This window comes from Pleurodeles waltl, chromosome 10, assembly GCF_031143425.1.
Source record: "Pleurodeles waltl isolate 20211129_DDA chromosome 10, aPleWal1.hap1.20221129, whole genome shotgun sequence".
NCBI lineage: Eukaryota > Metazoa > Chordata > Amphibia > Caudata > Salamandridae > Pleurodeles > Pleurodeles waltl.
Genome location: NC_090449.1, coordinates 532,849,749 through 532,871,871, shown reverse-complemented (window position 1 = coordinate 532,871,871; position 22,123 = coordinate 532,849,749).

Below are 22,123 nucleotides of genomic sequence, written 5' to 3'. Positions count from 1 at the left end.
TGACTATTCTGTCATCTCGTGATTCGCCCCAAAGGATGCCAGTGTGGACGCCGTCACTAGCACCTTGGGTACTGTCTGTTTTCAAACTTTGTGTGCGGTAAGGTGGACATGGCTGGCTGAGTTGTGGCATGAATGCAGACCAGCTTCCTGCTTTTACTAGTAAATGATTGTTGTTGGCAGAGAGAAGCTCTGTGCGTGAATGCACCCATTGATATCCCTTCTGTGTCCCGGGTTATGAGCGGTGTAAAGAACACACCGACATCCTACTGTTTACTGGAGCGATTGTAATTGTCTTCATGTTATGTAACAAAAGGCTAGGGTAAGACAGTCATGGGGAACCCTCTCAGTAAAGACAAACAGGACACACAGCAGCAAAGCCCCCCTAAGGACAGTCCAGCATATCAAGTAGCTACTAAGGAAGGCTTACATGCACTATTGTTCTTAGAAAAATTGCATAAATTGACAGCTAAAAGACCGGACTTGCAGTTTCCTATTACTGGCACCTATGACATGAATAAAATACCATACCTGAGACAGATGTTGACTCTCAAGGGACGTAAGACAAGGGGTTTAGAATGGGACGCTTTTTTCGCATGGACCTCCTATTTAAAAGAATTACGGATGACCAGCGATGTGAAAAATAAAGTACATAAAACAATGTTGGAATGGAAGAATGAGGGATGTGAGAAGAGTAAGAGGAGTGAAAAAAGGGAAGAGTGGAGAGAGAAAAGAATGGAGGTGTTGGGTACATTCCTGTGTGTTCCTGTGGTAAGTGCACAACCACAGGAAGAAAGGGAATAGGGAATGACAGAGGAGGAGGTTGAAGACCCACTCATTGAAGACCTCCTAACAGGGAGACTAAGTAGAACAGAAGCGCGAGTCGAGGAGCCAGCGCAGACAGCAACAAAAATAACAGTAACACAACCCCAGGAGCTATCACTGGCACAGAAAAAGGCATAGACAAATGAGGCACGCCAAGTGGCACTGAGGTTGATAAGAGAGGAAATGACAAAAGTAGAATTAGATGGGTTAAATGAGCATGAAATATTGGAGGAAGTGAAAAATGAAGTGGTACATATGGCATTAAAATTGGAATAAGAAAATTAAAAACTAAAGGAAAAAGTAGAAAAGAGAAATAAAAAGATTAACTTAGTAAAGACACAGTGGAAACAGCAGTTTCAGGATACAACGCTAGATGAGGTTAGAAGCGTAACAGACCTGCAGTAAATAATATGGGATATATGTGTTTTCACTCACAAAACCAAACACAACTCCAAAATGTTAGAAGCAGCGAAAAATGAGGATACAAATGGAGGAAGGAGAAGAAATAGCTTATCAGGAAACATGTCACAAGGAGGGACGCCTAGTAGCTCCCCCAGCATGTCAAGAAAAACACTCAGTAGCTCCTCTGGTATGCAAAGAAAAGATTTTTTTTAAATCAGATGGGAAATTGTGTAATTCTTTAATGAAAGACTTGGTAGATGGGAGGCAAAAGTTGGTGGACTTAAAGGACCAACTGACTAGGGCATACAGGGAAGAACTGGTGACCTTAGCACGCACAGAATTAATGACCAGGGGCCCACAAGTACACCTGAAATATACACAACAAATGGCAAAAGATCTGCCCGCAGAACACCATTGGGACACCTCGCGAATGAGCTTTACTAATGAGGAACTTCAAGGGTGGGAGGATGAACAATTGTACGAAACATTACAAAATACTATACTAAAGTTACAAAATTGGGACACACTGCTACAAGGGCTAAATACAGCGCAGATACTACAATTAGAGGAACAGAAAAAGATAGTGCACCAGATGCCTCTGAGAGAGGTGCCCACAGCCACAATAGGGGAGGAAGGCCACGTAACAACATACGTCTACGTACAATGGCTTTGCAGTGACCTGTATGCCTTCACCAAGGACTACTCAAAACTAAGTGAAGAGCCACAGAAATGGTACACAGAGTTGAACAGGATAGCGGCAATGGGGGAATTTCTGTGGAAGGATTTAAACATGCTGTTCAGCATAATAATACCACAGGATCTCTGGGAGGATTGTAAGAAAGTGGTACAATGGCCAACAGAGGAACCAAAAAGGGGTAAAAGAGGGGCACCAGGAAAAGCAGTGGAGAAAGCAAGAGAGAGGGTAATTAAATATATAAAAGAAACGGTACCAGAGGAAAAGACAAATTGGTCAAAAATAGTACATACAAAACAAGAAAAGAATGAAAGTGTAACAAGTTACTATGACCGGTTACTCCAGGTGTACCAACAGAGCAGCGGGATGAAGAACCCACTAGGAGAGGCGATGCCAGCATTTGTAACTAACTTTGTATATGGATTACAGCAACCCATACAAAGTCACTTACAAACTTCACTTATGTGCTGGCAACAAGAACCAATTGACAAAGTGTTAGCAGCAGCTAGGTACTGCGCTGCTTACCAGGAAAACATGCAAAAAACAGAGGAAGAAAAGGTAAAAAAGGATAAGGTGAAACTTATGGTGGCACAGGAGAGGTTTTACAACAACAGCCAGGGAAGGGGTAGAGGAAGAGGAAGGGGCAGGGGACGAGGGGAAAGGGTACCTTTCACGCCCCGCCAGCACTACCTGTTTCCACTGCAACCAACAAGGACACTGGAAAGCAGATTGCCCATGGCTAGCTGGAGGACAAGGGGGCAGAGGGCAACAGAGGCAGCAGCAGGAAATAGCACTACCATCCCTACCCTACACCAACAACGCATACGATGCCTACCCCTATGAACAGGCATGCGCTGGGTGGGGCACGCATCAAGACACACCACAAGCACCACAAAGAGGACACGGGTTTCCTCCTCCTCCCCCAGAGGCAAACATCATGGGACTGGTATTATCAGTAGATCAAGCCGGCCCCTACGTGGAGGGGACGATGATGAGCAAAACAGTGCCATTCCTAGTAGATACTGGGGCCACGAGGTCAATGCTGAGAGCCTCCAATATACCAAATGCACCACTATCAGAAGTACAAATTACAGCAGAGGGGATGACAGGGCAACCCATGGACGAATTCCTTACACAGCCATTAACACTCACGGTAGGTCCTATCACCATTAACCACCAATTCATCTTCACTAGATACTGCCCTGTAAATTTGCTAGGTAGGGACCTCCTATGCAAGCTACAGTGTACCATTAGATGCTCACCGGAAGGCATCTTCCTGGAAAGTAAGGAGAATGGGATAACATTAAAGGCATTCACCCATTGCCCCACAGTCAAGCAGGAACAGTCACACACTCTTCCCCCTGAACTACAAGAAGAGGTCCCCAATGAGGTATGGGTGAAGGGACCGAATGATGTAGGAAGAATTCTGGACTACCCACCAGTAAAAGTGTTGCTGCGCCCTGGTGCAAAGTTACCACAGGTACCACAATACAAATTGGCAAAGGAAGGTGAGGAGGGTATAGCTCCAGTAATAGAAGATCTCTTGAGACAAGGAATATTGCGGGAAACTAGAAGTAGCCCATGCAACACTCCGATAATCCCTGTGAAAAAGGCAGCAACAGGGCCCAATGGAGCCCCGATATACAGGTTTATTCAGGACCTTAGAGAACTTAGCAAGGCAGTAGTACCATCATTCCCAGTAGTCCCGAACCCAGGGACCATATTGTCAAATATTCCAAGTACAGCCACCCACTTCACCTTCCTAGATCTCAACAATGCGTTCTTCCCAGTGCCTCTACACGAGGATTCCCAAATTTTGCGGTCTCATTCAGATCGAGAAGACTCTAGTGGACACGATTGCCTCAAGGCTTCTGTGATTCCCCTTCAGTCTTCTCGGACGCTCTGAGTTCAGACCTTGCATCACTACATCTACCGGGAGGATCTACCCTGATACAGTACATTGATAACTTGTTATTGGCCTCACCATCACGGACGGCTTGCATCCAAGACACGGTGGCTCTACTGTGCCACCTAGCAAGGAAAGGACAAAAGGTCTCCCAAAAGAAGTTGCAGTTCTGTCAAATAAAAGTGAAGTACCTGGGACACGAGCTATCCCAGGGAGTTAGGAAATTGCTGCCTGATAGGATAGCCACCATAACACAACACCCAAGACCAAAGACACAAACAGAGGTTCGTGCATTCCTGGGGGTGGCAGGCTACTGTAGACACTGGATACCAAACTTCTCCCTGATTGCAAGACCACTGTTAAACTTAACTCACAAAGATGTGCCAGACAAGGTACCCTGGCTGGAACAATGTGAGGAGGCCTTCCAAGAGTTGAAGAAAGAATTGTGTGCCGCACCAGCACTAGGTCTCCCTGACTACACCAAGGACTTTCACTTGTTCTGTCATGAAAAGGGGGGCTGCTCACTAGGGGTCCTAGCACAGAAACACGGTTCCTACTACCGCCCGGTGGCTTACTATTCAGCCACCCTAGATCCATTGGCAGCAGGCCTTCCCCATGTTTAAGAGCAGTAGCAGCAGCGGCCCTCATAGTAGAACAATCAGAGAACATTGTCTTAGCACACACATTAATATTACACGTTCCCCACGCAGTGGACATGTTACTTACCACCACCAATATGCAGCACCTGACAAACGCCCGCCTCTCAAGCTATGAGCTAACACTGCTTGCGCCACATATTAAAATAAAGAGGTGCACTACTCTGAACCCCTCCTGCCTGCTACCAACAGAAAGAGATCACGATGACCCAACAATAGACAATTCCTTCCATGATTGTGTTGCAGCAACAGAGAGAAATCCCAAAGTTAGGCCAGATTTGAGTGACACCCCATTCCCGAGGCAGAAGGCGATCTATTTGTCGATGGTTCATGCATCAGAGAGCACACTGGAACAGTACAGGCCGCCTATGCTGTAGGAACGGCTAGGAGGTTACTAAAAGGAGGGAGGTTACCACCAGTAACAAGCGCTCAAGCGGCAGAACTGATGGCACTGACTAGAGCATGCAGATTGGCAGGAGGACGGACAGCAAACATCTACACAGACAGTGAATAATCGTTTGGTGTCAAGCATGACTTTGGTCAGCTGTGGGCAATGAGGGGGTTCCTCACCTCAGCAGGCCAACGGATACAACATGCATCACTGATAGTTGACTTGCTACAAGCTTTACTGATGCCCAAGAAAGTGGCGATTGTAAAATGCGCAGCACACACCTCAGCAAAGGATTACATTTCAATGGGAAACGCATTTATTAACAAGGAAGTACGAAAAATTGCACTTAGTTGGTGTGAATACGAAATGGTTCAGGTAACGCCTGACATAAGAAGTAAAGAGGAAAACACACACTTTGACCCAAAAAGCGTACAGCTACAGGCACAAGGAAAGGAATGTGAAGAATGGGAGGGGCAGGTTGTAAGAAAAATGAAGAAGGCATTTGGGTGGGACCAAACGGGAAGATATGCTTGCCGTTCCTGTTCCTGACCTCCATGGCACGGCTCTTCCATGGCCCCTCACATGTGGGAAGGGATGGAATAATACGACTGTTTTCACAGTGCTGGTTCAACCAAAAATTCAGACAATGTGCAGAACAGTTGTGTAAAAGGTGTACCGTGTGTGCACAATATAACACAGGAAAGGGCACCCCAACAGCACCAGGCCACTTTCCACCACCACACGGACCCTTCGAAAGTCTCCAAATGGATTTAATTGAAATGCCTCCGGTGAATAAAATAAGATATGTTCTGGTAATAGTGTGCATGTTCAGCAAATGGGTGAAGGCATACCCAAAAAAAAATTGTGATGCAAAAACTGTTGCAAAGTGTTTATTAAAAGATCTGGTACCGTGTTTTGGGGTGCTGACTCTTTTAAGTTCTGACAATGGACCAGGATTTATCTCCCAGGTTATTCAGGGCCTTTGCAAAGGCTTGGGAATAACTCAAAAGTTACAATGTGCATATCACCCACCGGCAGCGGGAGAAAGAAGGAACGGGGTACTGAAGAATAAAATAGGGAAGATATGCGCAGTGACAGAGTTATCATGGATAGACGCACTCCCATTTGCACTCCTTGCCATGAGGAGCACACCTGACCGCATCACAAAACTGAGCCCCCATGAAATTATTTTTGCTCGCCCCATGAACATACCAGGACACATGTCAGTTGCCCCATTGGCTATAACTGATGATCTCTTGTTACAATACTGTAAAAAAATAACTGAGACACTCCGTTATCTTCACCGCCAGGTGTTGCAGGCCTTACCTGTAGAAGGTACACCACCGGAACACGGACTGCATCCTGGAGACTGGGTGTGGGTAAAGGCCCATACCAGACGTCACTGTCTTCAACCACGGTGGAAGGGACCACACCAAGTCCTGTTGACAACAGCCACAGCAGTCAAGTGTGAGGGCATCACATCCTGGGTCCATACCTCACACACCAAGAAGGCCGCTGGACCAAAGGACGACCAGCTGCCAACAAAGTTGCCGATGAGAGTAATGCCACCTTCACCACAGCGGTACAATCTTCGTTCAACAAGCGCCACCAGCCAGCACTGACGGAACTGCTCGTGCTACACTCCCACATGAGTCGGAGAGTGTAAGCGGGTTGCCCAGTACACCAGAACATTGTTTTTGGACTGCTCGTGCTGCAACCCCACAGGTGCAAGCGGGTCCTTCAAGACACCAGGATACTCTTTCAGAACTGCTCATGCTACTCTCCACAGGAGTCAGAGAGTCAAGTGAGCCCACTTAAGTATTAAAGACATCAGGATATAAGCAAACAGAATACTAAAAGTCTGCAAAAAAAATGTGCACAGAGAGGTACAGATCCCAGTCCTATGGAAGCGGCTGGTCACTAGGATCGGTGCGGCTTTTAGCCCCATTGGGAGGTGCCTCTTCCAATTAGGAATACAGCAAAAATAGGACAAAAGGGCCATCCCTCGGGTCAGTGGACTATCGCACCCAACTCCCTTAGAACTGGACATTGGGATTCATCCCTTTATACTATGCATAACTACAAGTGTCAAATAGCATTCGACGTTGCCCCGAAAATATACCGAAGGAATAGACTACTCGTGTGGCACTCCTACAGGAATAGGTAGGTACCAAAGGATACATACCAATATAACTGGTTTCAAGTGCTAGCCACATCCGACCACACCCTATAAGGCGACATGGATTTCAGATTACAACGTAAGAAAAAGGAGAAGAAGAAGTGGCCTGTGGTGGTCACAGCATTACTCACCCCGGTAGCAGCTATAATACTAACAACGATCCTGATAGTATATAAAGACAACATACATATTCCATGGCTCGACCAGGTACACTGCATCCCCAAAAGTGGCCAAGGTGAAGGAGCAACCGGTGGTGAGAACAACAATAACTCAAAACAACATGAGAGGGTGGAGGATAAAACAAAATGGGTGAAATATACAAAATGGAAAGAAGATGGAGAAGATTATAATGACAATACATTTGTGCAAATGGTATCAATGTACAAAGAACTAGCAAATGTGTCTGATTATTATATCTGTACCCACCTACTGACCACTAGCCAGGAGAAAAGAAATTACACTCAGATGCCCCTCACAGAATTCGTGGCATGTAACATATTAGATAATATGTTAGGGGGAAATTTAAAAGAAATGAGAACAAGGAAAAGGGAAAAGGAGAGAATAAGAGAAAAAATAAACATAGGAGAAATAAAAAGATGGGTGATGAGGAGAAAAATGGATGACTATGGTTTGGACGACGAACCTTAATCATAGTATTTATAAATCAATCAATCATAGTATTTATAAAGCGCGCTATGTACCCGTCAGGGTTTCGAGGCGCTGAGGGGGGGGGGGGAGCGCTGCTGATTTAGCGGTCGAAGAGCCAGGTCTTGAGGAGCCTTCTGAATGCGAGGAGGTCCTGGGTCTGGCGAAGAGATGTGGGGAGAGAGTTCCAGGTCTTGGCGGCGAGGAAGGAGAAGGATCTGCCGCCGGATGTCTTGCGCTGGATTCGGGGTACGATGGCGAGGGCAAGGTTGGCGGATCGGAGTTGACGTGTTGGAGTGTAGAAGTTAAGTCTGGTGTTGAGGTAGGAGGGTCCGGTGTTGTGAAGTGCCTTGTGAGCGTGGGTCAGGAGTTTAAAGGTGATCCTCTTGTCTACTGGGAGCCAGTGGAGTTCCTTTAGTTGAGGGGAGATGTGACTTCGGCGGGGTATGTCGAGGATCAGTCGGGCGGAGGCATTTTGGATACGTTGGAGTCGTTTGATGTCTTTGGTTGGGATGCCTGTGTAGAGTGCGTTGCCGTAGTCAAGTCTGCTGCTGACGAGGGCCTGGGTCACCGCCTTTCTGGTTTCTGTTGGAATCCACTTGAAGATTCTGCGGAGCATTCGAAGGGTGTTGAAACAGGAGGAGGAGACGGCGCTGACCTGTTTGGACATGGTGAGGGCGGAGTCCAGGATGAAGCCGAGGTTTCTTGCGTGGCTGGCAGGGGTGGGCGGGGGTCCGAGGACGGAGGGCCACCATGAGTCGTTCCAGGCCGAGGGAGTGCGCCCGAGAATGAGGACTTCCGTCTTGTCGGAGTTGAGTTTCAGGCGACTGTTGTTCATCCAATCGGCGATGGATTTTAGTCCCTCGTGGAGGTTTGTTTTGGCGGTGAGCGGGTCTTTGGTCAGGTGGGTGTCGTCGGCGTAGGAGATGATGCTGAGATGATGTTGGCGGGCCAGTTGAGCGAGGGGGGCCATGTAGACGTTGAACAACGTAGGGCTGAGGGAGGATCCTTGGGGGACGCCGCAGATGAGGTTGGTGGCTTTGGAGCGGAAAGGGGAGAGACGGACTCTCTGCGTTCTGTCGGAGAGGAAGGATGAGATCCAGTGGAGGGCTTTATCTTGGATGCCGGCTTCCTGGAGGCGGGTCAGTAGGGTGCGGTGGCAGACGGTGTCAAAGGCGGCTGATAGGTCGAGGAGGATGAGGGCTGAGGTTTCGCCGTTGTCCATTTGATGTCTGATGTCATCTGTGGCGGCGAGGAGAGCAGTCTCAGTGCTGTGGTTTCGTCTGAATCCGGATTGTGAGGGGTCCAGGATGGAATTGTCTTCGAGGAAGTGGGTGAGCTGAGTGTTGACGATCTTCTCGATGACTTTCGCTGGAAAAGGGAGGAGAGAGATCGGACGGACGTTTTTGAGATCGTTGGGGTCGGCCTTGGGTTTTCTGAGGAGGGGTTGGATTTCTGCGTGTTTCCAGCTGTCCGGGAAGGTGGCAGAAGTGAAGGAGAGGTTGATGATCTTGCGGAGTTCGGGGGCGATGGTGGCGTTGGCTGAGTTGAAAACATGATGTGGGCAGGGGTCCGTGGGGGAGCCTGAGTGGATGGTGTTCATGGTTGTTATGGTTTCTGCCTCGTCCACGTGGGTCCAGGCGGTGAGGCGGCAGTCGCAGGAGGAGACGTCGGGGGTGGGGTCTGGCGGTGGACCGGTGTTGAAGCTGTCGTGGATGGTAGCGATTTTCTGGTGGAAAAAGGTGGAGAGGTCGTCGCAGAGTTTCTGGGAGGGCGGGATGTCGTTGGAGTTGGCTTTTGGATTGGAGAGTTCCTTCACGATGCCGAAGAGTTCTTTGCAGTCGTGGGCGTTGTTGTTGATGCGTTCGGTGAAGTGGGCGCGCTTGGCGATGCGGATCCGTTGGTGGTGTTCGCGGTTGGCGTTTTTGAGGGCGGCGAGGTTGTCGGGTGTGCGTTCTTGGATCCATTTCTTTTTGAGCTTCTGGCAGATGCTTTTGGAGGTGGTTAGATCGTCTGTGAACCAGGCTGGTTTTTTCTTTCCTTGGATGGCGGTGGGTTCCTTGAGAGGGGCAAGGGTGTTGGCGCAGTCGAGGATCCATTGATGGAGGTTGATGGCGGCTGTGCTCGGGTCGGTTGCGTCGGGTGGGAGGTTGTTGATGAGGGTGCTGGTCAGTTGGTCTTGGGTGACTTTGCCCCAGCGGCGGTGGGGAGGTAGCTGGATGCGGTGTTGCTCTGTGGTTTTCTTATAGGTGAAATGGACGCAGTGATGGTCGGTCCAGTGGAGTTCGGAGGTGTGGCTGAAGGAAATGTGGTTGCTTGAGGTGAAGAGGGGGTCAAGGGTGTGTCCGGCGATGTGGGTGGGCGTGTTGACTAGCTGGCGGAGTCCGAGGTTGAGGAGGTTGGAGGTCAGTGATGCGGTGTTGACGTCGTTGGCATTTTCCAGATGGTAGTTCAGATCTCCCAGGAGGATGTAATCCGGGGAAGCGAGGGCGTGGGTGCTTGCAAGGTCGGCGATGGTGTCGCTGAAGGGGGCTCTTGGTCCTGGAGGGCGGTATATGAGGGTTCCTCTGAGGGTCGTGTTGGGGTCCGTGTGGATCTGGAAGTGGAGGTGTTCGGCTGTCCTGAGGGTGTCGTCCGAGTGGGTGTGGATTTTGAGGGTAGCTTTGTGAGCAATGACTATTCCGCCGCCGATTCCGTTGGTTCGATCTCTTCTGGTGATTTTGTAGCCATCCGGTATGGCGATGGCGATGTCCGGAGACGAGGAGTCGTTCCACCAGGTTTCGGTCAGGAAAGCCACATCAGGAGCAGTGGTGTCGAGCAAATCCCAGAGCTCGATGGCGTGTTTTCGTGCGGAGCGGGTGTTGATGAGGATGCAGTTCAGGTGGTTGGGGTTGAATGTTTCAGTAGTTGGATTGGTCGTTCTGATGCAGGAGAAGTTGCAGGTACGGCAGGAAAAAGGTCCTTTAGTGTGCTTCGGGGATGCCCGGCAGCATTCAGTGGAGGGGCCGGGGTTGAAGGCGCGGAGTTCGTCGATCGAGTAGCGGATGCGGGGGGCGCGAGGGCCAGGGGGTGTGGCGCTGGGCGCGGTCCAGGCGCGGACGGGCGCAGACGGGCTTGCCTCTGGCGTGCCTCCGGCGCTCCAGCGGCGCGCCCGCTGCGCAGACGCGCAGCGCCAGCCATTAAGAAGGGAGGGGGGAGGGAGGAGCAGCTGGGAGGCGGGAGGGAGCGGCAAATGGGGGCGCGAGGGGGGCGGGGCCGCAGGGAGGCAGTGGCAGGGAACGGGGAGCGCACAAGGGGCAAAAAACACTGAAAACGAGCAAAACTACAAGCAGTTACAATGAGAAAATACAATCAGAAATACAATCAGAAATACAATAATGGCACAAAACACGATCGGGGAGACAGCAATCAGGGGGGCACAAAGGGGGCAGAAGCGCCGGCGGCGAGGCGCGGAAAAAACGAAAAAGCCAAAAAACACTTACAGGACGGCGGAAGCGGCACACGGGTCAAGTGAGCCCACTAGCCACCAGGGATGAGGTGCAGGAGGATGCCTGCGGGTGGAGGAGGGCCTCGAACACGCAAACGGCAGCCTTATGTAGGAGATATGCAAGAAAAATTGTTAGAAAGAGTGTCAAATAAATTGAAGGAAGAAGATAGAAGGAGAAGAAAGAAGTGTAGGAGATTAGATCCGAAGAAAGGAGAAGAGAATTTATTGAATGCATTTACAACAGAAAGATGGAAGGATTACACTGAACGGGATCATGGCTCAGAACAACGAATACCATGCCTGGCCATAGATACAGAAATAAAGGCACCATGGTGTTTCAAATACTCAAGAGGTAACGCAGACACTAGAAAAAACGAAATTGACGTGGGACATAGTATTTGCAATAAAACATTGAGCCTGGACTACAAAAGAAATGACACAACAGGCTTGTCCATAGGCCTGACACCTCCCAAAGGAATATTTATTATATGTGGAACATAGGCATTTTTTAAATTGCCCGCAGGATGGAAAGGTACCTGCTACCTAGCATTTGTGCTACCAAAAATGGCACATAGAACAGAATTACAGAAGGGGGAAAGAAAACACTTGGTGGGGTGCGCAGGAAGAGGACACTAACATGGGTGGATGAGGTAATAGCAATAGAGGGGATCATAGTGATGCCATTAGGGATAGCACACTCACAATATGAAATTCACAGATTGGCCGAATTAGTGGAAGGGCTAGCCAGCAACACCGCAGCAGCCTTAGGGAACATCACTGAGGAACTCACAGACATGAGGGCAGTTGTAATCCAGAATAGGCTTGCGCTAGACACCATCCTGGCAAAAGAGGGAGGGGTCTATGCAGTGATCCATCAGGAATGATGCGTGTATATACCGGATAACAGTGGGAATATAAGAAAGGAAATAGAGGACATAAAGAAGGTAGAAGAAGGAGCTGGGAAAGTGGCAGATGGGACAGATGTTGGAGGAATGCTGGATGGAATAGCAGCATGGTTCAGAGGTTGGGGTACCTGGTTGGTAGAGGTACTAGTGATAGGGATCGTGGCACTGATAACTCTATGTGTGCTCATACCAGTTTGTCCATCCTTCCTGGCCCTACTCTTGAAAAAAAACTGTTACCAGAAACACACACATTATCGAAGAAAAAGATATAAGGAAGACAACAGGGACGAGCAAGAGGTAGAAATGAGAGCAAAACACCATGACCCTTAGATTTGTCATTGAGTATCAGAGGGCGGAATGTGGAATCGCATTTTACAGTTCTTAGGTATGCTATGCCTAGTGGCTCCTGTGATACACAATGACAATCTGTGCACAGGCCTATCATTAAGTAAAGAGGCCTACAATTGTAATTCGCTACTGCTAGGAACGCTTTATGTTGCAAGGCTTGCTCTCTGAACAGCCATCATGAAATATCATAGTCATTGCATTCTAGCTGAAGCAATCTCCCTTCTGGAAAGTACCAGTCTGAGTACGTGATGTTCTCAAGTTCTGTCACAAGATGGACCTTGTGATATTAGGCACGTAGGCCACCTTGTGTAAAATCCTTGTCTATGCTTTTTTTATTACTATGGTGGTCATTCTGACCCTGGCGGTCAAAGACCGCCAGGGCGGAGGACCGCGGGAGCACCGCCGACAGGCCGGCGGTGCTCCAATGGGGATTCCGACCGCGGCGGTAAAGCCGCGGTCGGACCGGCACCACTGGCGGGCTCCCGCCAGTGTACCGCCGCCCCATTGAATCCTCCACGGCGGCGCAGCTTGCTGCACCGCCGCGGGGATTCTGACCCCCCCTACCGCCATCCAGATCCCGGCGGTCCGACCGCCGGGATCCGGATGGTGGTAGGGGGGGTCGCGGGGCCCCTGGGGGCCCCTGCAGTGCCCATGCCACTGGCATGGGCATTGCAGGGGCCCCCGTAAGAGGGCCCCTACATGTATTTCACTGTCTGCTGCGCAGACAGTGAAATACGCGACGGGTGCAACTGCACCCGTCGCACAGCTTCCACTCCGCCGGCTCGATTCCGAGCCGGCTTCATCGTGGAAGCCTCTTTCCCGCTGGGCTGGCGGGCGGTCTGAAGGCGACCGCCCGCCAGCCCAGCGGGAAAGTCAGAATTACCGCCGCGGTCTTTCGACCGCGGAACGGTAACCTGACGGCGGGACTTTGGCGGGCGGCCTCCGCCGCCCGCCAAGGTCAGAATGAGGGCCTATATATGGTGTGATAGGAAAAAACACCTTCAGCCATAATGGAGAAATAATCATAAGTCAATCATACGTCAATGTCAAAGAACCAATAAAACGTTGAATTATGTTTGTGGTTTAATACTATAAAAGATTGTGTATTACTTCCTTTAATCAGGCTGTTCGTGTACAACTAGTACCGAGCATCCTCCATATACATGTCTTTCTATCTCTAATAAATTCTTTATGTTTACCTAGAAGAGCTGGCTAATGGTCGTTTGTATCCTGGATGGGTGCTGAATAATTGGGCTTCTACACTACATAGATAAACACTCACCCATATGTTCACTGAAACACTAACCACAACCTGACATACACTGACACGCCTAGGCATTCATTGATACATACACTTACACACGTAAGCCAACACTCATACACAGACTGACATACCCAGGCACACAGTGATACATACACTGACACACTCAGGCATACTCTCACACATACAGTAACACATCCATACATACACTCTTGCATCCACTAACACACCCAGATGGTCACTGATACATACACTGAAACACCAGGTACACGCTCACACATAGACTGACACATTCATCCCTAAACTGAAACATGCAGGTCCATATCCATCTATACTCTGACACATCCAGTCACATACTCATCAATACACTAACACACCCAAACAAACAATCATGCATGCTAACACACCTAAGCACACACTGATGCATACACTATCATGCTTACACATTCAAAATTACATGTTCATACACCTAATAAAGTACACTAAAACATATAGCACAATAAAACAGAAACAGAGTCAGCTCTTTGATTGATGAAATGGCAATTCTAAAAAGAACTTTAAAAAAAACTAATAACATAACTTTTTTATTTTTTTATTTTTTATTATTTTCAAAGAAAAAACTTAACACTGTTGAAAATTTTAAAAAAACTGGATGAAACGAAGTCCTATTGTTTTGGAACATTTTTATAGCCCAACAAGAGCAACAAAAACGAAGTGATTAAAAAAACCTAACAACTGTTTTTTGAAAGCATCAAACAATTCAGCGACACATAAGACTTTTAGTGCCACCCACTTGTGACACATAGCACAATGTGTCTCTATAGCTCCCAGTTCGACACAACTGTTAGACAACGTCACCTCAGGAACAGATGGTATTCCTCCTGATGATGATGGTCCTGCAGCATCTTGAGATGTCCCCACTATCTCCCTGAATATACAATAGTAAGCACGCTTGTATATGGTTTTTATGCTTCCACATACTGGAAGAATCATGACTGTACTTTTTCCTAGAACCGCATGAGAGCTACTTGCACTACATGGACCTCGCAGACACTTTTTTCTCTCCTGAAGTGATGTTGACGTATTTGCACACTTCACTTTCTTTTTTTTCGGAGCTGCATGGCCCTCCTCTTCCTTATCTTGATTGACCTGAGGCTCTTCAGGTGCTGATGCATCACTCCCCTCAGCCATTTGAATGAAACACAGCAAACAACACCAGAAGAAATCCTTTTGCAATAACATATGGCAGAGGAATAACTGCTTTTGGGTGTGGTGCCAATCAAAAATGGGTGTGGTGAAAAGATACCCAATGAAAAAGCAGCATTTCTCTCTGTCATCGAGCACACAGCAGATCCAGCAGTGGATCAGTGGAGCCACTAATATCGAGAAAGAAGAAAACTGCCCACAAAATAAATACAGAACATTATTTATATTATCCAAAATATGTCCACCTTGATGTCAATATTAAAAAGAGAGGGTCATATATATTAAAAATGATTTTTTTTTAAATTGCCGACTCCGTGGCTCTTGATCCACGGTTTAAGTCTAACCACATGATCACAGCAAGAAGCCATAGAGTACAGTCCCTCTGTGTTTCGGCACCGCTGAGGATCTGCTGATCCTGAATGGATATTGTTTTATTCAACTTATTTTCCTTTCCTTATTCATATTTTTTCTTCATTCATTCTGACTGCTCTCTTGATACTTTTTTTGCTCTACTTACAATATTATCTCTTTAGTTTTCCTTCATTTTTACTGCTTTATACTTTCTTTTGTACTCTTTTTTTCATTACCTTGGGATTTCTTTCCCCTACTAGTTACTACTTTCTCCTTGATTTTCATAACGTCAATGACCATGCCATGAGTGATGTAATATGTGAGGTCATAAGTCGCACATTGCGGGGCATAAATTATAATTTGGGCTGCTAACTATAACTGCTGAATTTTTATGGTTTTGTGTGAGTAAATCAGCAACTAAATATAATGTCCCTGTAACCTTTGTTTTTTTCAGTGAATTTTGAAGGGCTTTTTTAATGTTGTTTCATAACTATAACGTCCCTGCAGCCTTTGTTTTTTAAGTGACTTTCTAAGGTTATTTGAATTTTATTTCCTAACTGTAACCCCCAACTTTTGACAGTGAATATGCAAGTGAGTGCATAAACGTCTCAGTAGGTCTGTGTTTGGGTGTGAGTGTCTGAGTGGGTGTGTCACTGGGTGGGTGAGTGTATGACTAGGTCTGTGAGTCATTGCCTGAGTCTCTGAGTGGGTCTGTGACTGGATGCACCAGTGTCTTAGTGTGTACATGAGTGGGTGCAGGAGTCACTGACTGAGTCTGTGATGAGTGCATAATGGTCAGTGAGTATGTGCATGAGTGTCTAAGTGACCTGTGAGTGGATGCGCGAGTGTCTAAGTGTGTCTGTAAGTGCATGCAAGACTTGTTGAGTGGGTCTTTGGTTGGGTGCATGAGTGAGTGGGTTTGTGAGTCGGTGCATGAGTCTCTGAGGGGGTCTGTGAGGGAGTGTGTCAGTGTCTGAGTGGGTCTTTGAGTGAGTCTAAGAGGGTCTGAGTGGGCCTGGGAGTGTGTGTATTAGTGTCAGCCTGGCATGTGAGTGGGTAAATAAGTGTCTGAGTGGGCTTGCAAGTGCATGCTTGACTGACTGAGTGGGTCTGTGACTGGGAGCAAAAGTATTTGCCTGGGTCTATGACTGGGTGCATGAGTCTATGAATAGGTCTGTGAGTGGGTGCATTAGTGTCTGAGTGGGTCTGTAAGTGGGTGATGAAGGTCTGAGTTGGTCAGTGACTGGGTGCATGACTGTCTGAGTGGGTCTGTGAGTGCATGCATGATTCTCTGAGTGTATCCTTCAGTGGGTGCATGAGGGTCTGAATGGGTCTGTGACAAGGTGCATGCATGAGAGTCTAACTGGCTCTGTGAATGGGTGTGTAAGTGTATGAGTGGATCTGTGACTGGATACATGAGTGCCTTAGTGGGTCAATGAGTGGGTGTATGAGTCTGAGTAGGTCTGAGAATAGGTGTGTCATTGTCTGAGAGGGTCTGTGAGTGGGTACATGAGGGTCTGTGTGGGTCTGTGACAGCATACATGAGTGTCTGAGTGGAACTCTGAGTGGATGCTTGAGTCACCGAGTGGGTCTGTCAGTGGGTGCATGAGGGTCTAAGTCAGTCTATGAATGTATGTATGAGTGTCTGAGTGGACTGTGAGAGGGTGTGTGATTGTCTCAGTGGGTCTGCACCCATAAGTCAATTTTTTACACCTCATTACAGCCTCAGGACCACTTCCCATTTTACAAAGTGGTGGTCACAAATTTCAGATCAGGTTGCGGTCAGCCAATAACAGCATGACTTTGGTTCAAGGGATCATGAATATGCCACAAGTATATTTGCAAATTGTTCACGCCTCCAGATATCTATATTTAGTTTTCTTTAAAATATCTCAAAAACAACTAAATGGATTTAGACCAAACAGCAAAAAGGCTTCTTTCTGCACCAATAGCTACCTGTCTGTCAAATCCTGTGTTATTTCATCCATCTTTTAAGCTGTGGACATGTTTAAAATACCTATGGGAATTATAATGAGAAACACACTTATTTGATCCTCCCTTTTTCTCAGCCCCCATTTGACGAATCACCCCAAAACTTCCCACGTACAACCAGATTGTCTAGAACACTTTTCTTGGAAAATTTTGTAAGGATTTATCAATCGGCACCAAGGATATAGGCAAGTCAAAAATGCTTTCTATAGAAACATAGTTCTAACTATAAGTACCTACTGGCGACCACCAGTAGGTAATACATATGAGAAATATCTTTGTTCCTTTGTTAATAATTATGCCGCCATAAAACGTTTTTCTCCATTTTGCCTGGCTTGTGCATGGAAAATTTCAAGGTGATCATTGATGTGTGGGCTGAAAATAAGGTGGAGTCCCAAACACAAAATTACCATGATTTTTACATAGATATTTTAGGCAATGTTACCGTAAAAACTGCTAACCGAAATGACACCAAATTTGGCAGGAAGCTGGATATTGGCCCAGAAAGTGTGCTTTTTGTGATTTGGTGTAATCTGTTTGGTAATTTTTGAGACATTAAGCTTCAGATATATTTGCTCAACCTGGATGGTAGGGGCCTCAAACCCAGTTTTGAAAAAAAGAGCCTTCTGATTTGCCCCAGGGGGCTTTCTTACCCTTGATTCACGCTGTTCCCACTGGAGCCACAACAGGGCTCAGGGGTTTTGGGTCCTGTTCTGAAGTTAAAGAATAAAAATAATATAAGGGGGCAGACTAGGGACACCTAAAGGGATTGCCCCTGGGGTCAATATATATATCTATTTTAATTCATGATCCCATGGGAGTCCAATGGAATTGCAAGTTTGTTAATAAAAATAAACACCCATCTGTGTTTTTATTAATATATCTAAGGGGAGAGGCCCCTCACTTAGCCATGGGTGGGCCCCAGGGACCCCATCCCAATAGCCAATTGTAAATTAAAGGGGAGGGGGCATGTGGCCCCCTCCCAGTATAACTAATGGGCCCAGGGAACCGATCTTCAAGGGTCAAATGTTTACAGGAGGAAGGGGGTCATGCATCCTTCCTGCATGACAGTCTTTGATCCCCAAAGGACCCATTCTCTGGGCCTGCAAAAAAGAGAGGGAGCTACACGCCCACTCCTAGTATTGGTATCTCCTGGGTGCAAGACACGTAACAGTGTCCTGGCCAGCAGACCACTGAGACATTGTGGTTCACTCCCCGTGAGTGTGAACATACAGTGCTCACACTATCCTGAGCAGGGAACTCGAGTTTGCTCCCACTTAGGCAGAAGAAAAATTTTGATCCTTCCCAAGCAGGAACAAACAGATGTTCTGGCTCCAACCAGCACACACTATATGCTGGTTGGGAGGTGGCTGTGGCTGCGGGGGGACCCAGGGCCCTGGGGCTTTCACAGGCCATGCATCCAACCCTCCTGCAATGCACAGCCTTCGAGCATGTGCAGTGAGGGGCTGCTACCAGCAGGGGCCTAGCTGAAGGGTCTGGCCTCAAGCCAGGCCCTGCTGCCAACATCCTGCTGTGCATGGCCTGTAGCCTCCTGCCATGGGCAGCTTAGAGTTGGTTTTCCATATGGTAATTAAAAATTACTTTACAAATGCAAAACCTTAGAATTTCACTGGAAAAATATGAAGTTTAAGTGATGTTATAGTTAGGAATTGTTATTACATTTCACTTTCAATTTTAACAAAATCCTTAGAAATTCACTGAAAAAAACAAAGGCTAAAGTGCTGTTTTAGTTAAGTGAAGCATCACAGTCCTGAAAACTGGATATCTAAACTCACGGAGACACCAAACCCCACAAGCTATGTGCCTTCATTCCTCTAGTTTTGCTGAATTTGTTTCTGTTGACTGTAGGACTATTACTGTACTTTTCTACTGATGACTAGCACAAATTTGCTTAGACTCTCTCCTTCAAATATGATAATATTGGTGTACACCTAATTGGCACCTTTACGGTCATATTTACATTACATGTAGCACCACTTTCTTGCGACCCCTTCTGCCCCTACTGCCGTATTTAAAATATGGTGCACCATGTCTCAGGGTAGGGGCAATAGCAACAGAATTTCTGATGCTATTGATATACTGTTAACTGTTAGTGCCAACATTTTGGCGCTAACCCTGAAAAGTGCTTAGGGGCCCACTGAAAACAATGCCATGCCCCCTTTTAACACTTTCTTTGAGCAGGCGTTAAAATTGCAGAAAAGAAATGACACAAATAAATTTTTCAGATTCCTTTGTGCCATTGTTTTATCCTCCCCCAACAGGCAAATGCCCCCTTGAACTCATTATGCCTGGCGCAGGCATAATGTGGCGCAAAGTGTTACAAATGGGCACAATGCATGCATTACGCCACTTTGTAAATCTGGTGCAGCGATTATGGCCTCGTTGGACCACATTAGCACTGATGTGGTGCAATGAGGCACTAGGGGCTCTTAGATATGTCCCTTAGTTTTCTTGTAAGCCCCTAGAAAATGGTACTACATGTTCTCAGGGCCTGTAAATTAAATGTTACTACTGGGCTGCACACTCATTCAGTAGCCTTTTAAAACATGTTTCAGGCCTGCCACTGTATCAAGTACTGCAGTTTTAAACTGCCATTTTGACTTGCCAAATAAACCTTCAGTTTTCATACTCAGAGGTACCCCTAAGGTAGACCGTAAAGGCTCACAGGACAGTGTACAGGATATTTAAAGATTGGGACATGTGTAACTCACTTTTACATGTCCTTGCAGTGAAAAACTGCAAAAGTAATTTTCCCTGTTATAAGATCTGCCTCTCCCATTGACTAACTGTAAGTTAGCGTATTACATTTTATACATGTTGAATTTAGATTGGGAAAAGATAGAGATATGATGTTTACAAACCAAAGAATCATGAATTTTAAAGTGTCTATAATGGTGAAGTCAGATTTGAAGCCACAATTCTGAAAATGCCATTTTTAGAAAATTGGAATTTACTAGGTCACATTACTGTGGATGGCTCCGTTGTTCGGGCTGGTGTATTCCTTACAGATAGTGACCCAAAGGGGGCTTTGGTGTGGATAAGATGGGCCATCCTGGAAGGATGAACCTAGACAGTTTGGAGCCCTGCCAAGGGAAGGGGCAGTACATCCCAGAACCAGATGTGGTTATAGGATAGCCCCCCCACACACACACAAAAAGGGGCAACAGGTATAGATTTTGGACCTCCAGAGTCATTATTCATAACACTCCTGGTCCTTTGGAAGTCACAAAGGAAGGACTGACCTACTGTCAGAGGGTTTCCCTGCTACTTCAAGGACTGTCCTATAGTCTGGGAAGGAATATTAAACCTTCTGGCCTTCATCCCAACCTACCCAATATGTTCATATCAGTATTGCATTTTAACTTAAGTAATTGTAATGATTTTAATAAATCAGACATTACATTTACACCACATCGAGCTACCCAGTGTGACTCTAAGCTGATCTGCTGTATAAGCTGCATGGACACAACAAGCTTCACAGACCTCCCTGCAACTGTTCAGCTGACCTGCTGCAATTGGACCCGCCTGGACCTGCAACTGGACTAACGTCAAGAGACACAAAGCCTTGCAAAGAAATCCCACACAGACATTGCACCAAAGACATTACATACAAATCCTAGAGACTGAACTTGGACCTGTGCCCAGCCTGCACTTCATTGCAGTCACCCTGAACTTGTAACTTTGTCCTTGTCCAGCATGACCAGATCCCTCTGTAGTCTCTTTGTGCTTTTTGGCACTATTTTTACCTACAATTTAAAAATGTTATATCTCTGGTTCTCCTGACTGTTTTGTTGTAACCATATTTTCTGAATTGGTTTGGGATTTTGCTTGTGTTATGTGTTTGCATTATTACTGTTTGTGTGCTGCAGAAGTGCTCTACATATTGCCTCTGCATTAAGGCAGATTGCCTTTGTGGCATGCCGCCAGTGGGTTAAGCACATGTTAATTTAGTCTTTTGGGGGTTACACCCCATAACCACATTTCTTACACTATTGAACTAATTTTTCATCATTTTGTACAATGTCCGAAACGAGATATACTGACCTGTAAATACCAGCAAACCAGTTGATGACCACTGATGCTTGAAGCACACCACAGAGTCTAAACCAGGAGTAGACAATAACCTGAGGGAATCTAAAACTTAAAACTTTCTGACTGGAACAATCATAATTCACACCTTCTATGAAAAGACCAGAGAAAACCAACACCGTCATCTCTAATAAATCCTCCAGCATGAGAATCAGTAGTGGAGACAGCATAACAAACATTCTTTAGGATATGAAAAAGTCAGAGACATCTCCTGGAGTTAAATAATACTAAGTACTATTTTGGGTGATGGTACTTCCTGTAATGCTGTATTTTGAGAAACATTGAAGATGTAGTTGTGACCATGTTTTAACTAGAATGTCAACCCAGAATGGACTATATAATTACTCCATATACAGTTCACCTAGGCTACTCAAACCATTTATCATACCATTTCCATATGCCAACCTTATGAGGGCTATTGCAACTTCCTTTATTATCCAGCTATTAGAAGATTGAAAAGTTCCACCATGGTTAACAAATCTATTATCCCCTTGGATTACAGAATATTTTAACATTGCTGGTATTTTAAAAATAGTAATTGAGGCCAGATACATGGAGGGACTATGATGGCTGCTATAATTGAACAAAACCTTCCTGGTCTTTAGATGTAATTGTCCTAAAAGTTACAAGTGGCTATGGATGCTTTGGACTTCAAAGGGGTGAAATTTACCATGTCCACTCGAGTTTAAGAAAGAGTAGGCAAAGCATTGGAATTCAGAGGGGTTCAATTTACTATTTCCACTCCATTGTACACAACCATTTGGAACGATT